At 40.1% G+C, this 2,397-nt stretch overlaps 1 non-coding gene across 1 annotated transcript; it reads right to left on the minus strand.

Moving 5' to 3' along the window:
• Positions 1–616: 616 nt before the first annotated feature.
• On the minus strand, positions 617–688 carry TRNAP-AGG. Its single transcript has one exon. It is a non-coding gene; the product is annotated as a tRNA-Pro (tRNA).
• Between the last annotated feature and the right edge of the window lie 1,709 nt (positions 689–2,397).

The following is a 2,397-nucleotide window of genomic DNA, read 5'->3' on the forward strand; positions in this document are numbered from 1 at the left end:
AGATGCTGCTTTAAGCATCTGAAGGCACTCTGAGTAGCTAAGTGGATTTTGGATCTCCTGAATTGATCCTGTCTGTGACTCCCAACTGCTTTTTCTCATATGTCCCTTTTTTGCCTTTTTACTCTACATCATGGGATATTTACTTGAATTTTTCTTCTAAAATTTCTATTAAATTTTAAATTTTAATACTAATATTTTTCATTTTGAGGAATATTTTCTTGTTCTCTGATAGTTCCTATCATAGCAGCTTTGGCTTTTACTTTATTTGTAATGGATATAATATTCTCTGTAATCCCTGCTGTTAGCAGTGAGAGTTTTTAAACAATTTTTTTGTACTGTGAATTGTCTTTGGTCCTTCTGAGGTCACTTGTTCTGTTTGTTCATCCTGGCCCTTCTCTCTTTTAATGTTTATAGATCTGTGTAGGACATCAAAAAGCCTAGATTTAGCTTCTGGACCTCCAGATGGGTCCCTTTTATTCATTCTGCATCAAGGGTTAGAGTCTTCAGTCCAACCGTTCATTCAGTCCATGGTTACGCTCTTTTAAAAAAAAAAAATTGTTTTTTGGTGCTCTTTTTTTGAGGGGGGTAATTAGGTTTATTTATTTATTTATCTTAATGGAGGCACTGGGGTTTGAACCCAGGACCTCTTGCATCCTAAGCACATGCTCAACCACTGAGCTATACCCTCCCTCCCCCTCCATGGTTATGTTCTTACAGTCTGATGTGAAGGAGGTAAATGGAGAGAAACTCAATGATGAAACTCACGTCTCCAATTATTTTCTATACACTCATGACTTTCCAAAATTATACTTCAGTCTAAATCTCTCTGCTGAGATTTTGATGCATATATCCAGTTGCTTACTGGACATTTCCACTTGGATGGAGGAACCTTAAATTTAACATGCCCAGACTTAATTAGTCATCAGCCCACCTCTCCCAGGCCCCTCCTCTTCTTCCCCCTCCCACATGTGTTAAAGTGGCCTGACCACCAACTTGATGATCCCAGCCTGGGTTTCATTCTCAACTCTTCATAACTCAATTCAATTAGCCATCCAGTTCTGTCAATTCAGCTTCCAGAATATCTCTTGAACCTGTCTACTTCTTTTATCTCCACTTCCCATAGGACTCGTATACATCCTGACCACTGTAATTACGCATTTGAATGATCACAACATCTCTTTACCTGGTCTTCCTCCTCCCAGTCTTTATATACTCAGTTGTTTCTCCAGAGTGACCTTCTAAGATGAAAAATCTCATTAGATCATTCCAAACTGATCATCGCCCATTTCAATGACTGCCCACTGATCAGAGGGTTAAAACTGAGCATCTTTCTCTAGTTTGTAAAACCCTTTATGCTCTGACCACTGGTCACCCATCCAGTTGATCTTTCACTATGCCCTGTCTCACCTTCTGTAACCTTGTCACACCAAGACTCTTGCAGGCCTTGGAATGCATTTTGCTCTCTCTTACTCTGATACCATTATTTAAGAACTGCACAGTGGAAGAGGGGCTTAGGAATTTGAAAAGAAGAAGCCAAAGTTATAAGAGGAAGTTGAAGAAAGAGTTTGAAAACAGGATAGCGCGCTCATGAGTGTCAAATGCAGCAGAGAAGGCAAGTAGGATAAGGATGAAAAAGCACCTGTTTGTTTTTACAAGAAGAAACCTACTATGAAATATGAAATTGCCTTTACTCTTTAATTGGAACCACTGAGCAGTAACTCTTTCATTTTCAAAATTAATTGTTAAAGTCTCTGTCTTTATTTGAAAATAGACTGACTAAATGGTGGATACTGGATACTGACTGTAGAATTCAAAAGTGGTCATTTTGTGAACTTACTGAAATCAATTTTGGGGAAGCAACAATAATGGAAGCTGACTGGCATGGATTAAAAAGAGGATGTGAGGTGAGGAAGTGGAAGATCACTTTTGTAGATAACTCTTCTAAAATACAGAACTGTGATGGGAAGGAGCAAAACAATAAGGTGATTAAAGTCCAGATAGATTGTTCATTGTGTGGTGTGTGTGTGTGTGTGTATACGTGTTAAGACAGTATAGATGTGAGCATATTTATAGACTGACTAGAGGTCAAAGGCACACTAGATCATCAGACTGATTTCTTTATGCCTATATTCCCAGTTTTGCAGACACCCCCCCCCCCCCCCGCCAGCTCCATTTCTCACCTCCAGGGAGAGGCATAGTGTAGGTTCTTGTTGGGACCTTCTTCTCCCCAACATCACTTAAGTCTGCTGTGTTAATGGACCTTAGCTCTGGATGGCAGGATGTATCCTCTCCCTCCCCTTCATGCACCCTTGCAGGAATCAACTTCCTGTTGTCCATGTGGAGATTGTCTACCATCTGGTCTTCTGTTGCTTTGCTCCATGGCCTTTTCCACTCTCC

Source organism: Camelus ferus, chromosome 3, assembly GCF_009834535.1.
Source record: "Camelus ferus isolate YT-003-E chromosome 3, BCGSAC_Cfer_1.0, whole genome shotgun sequence".
NCBI lineage: Eukaryota > Metazoa > Chordata > Mammalia > Artiodactyla > Camelidae > Camelus > Camelus ferus.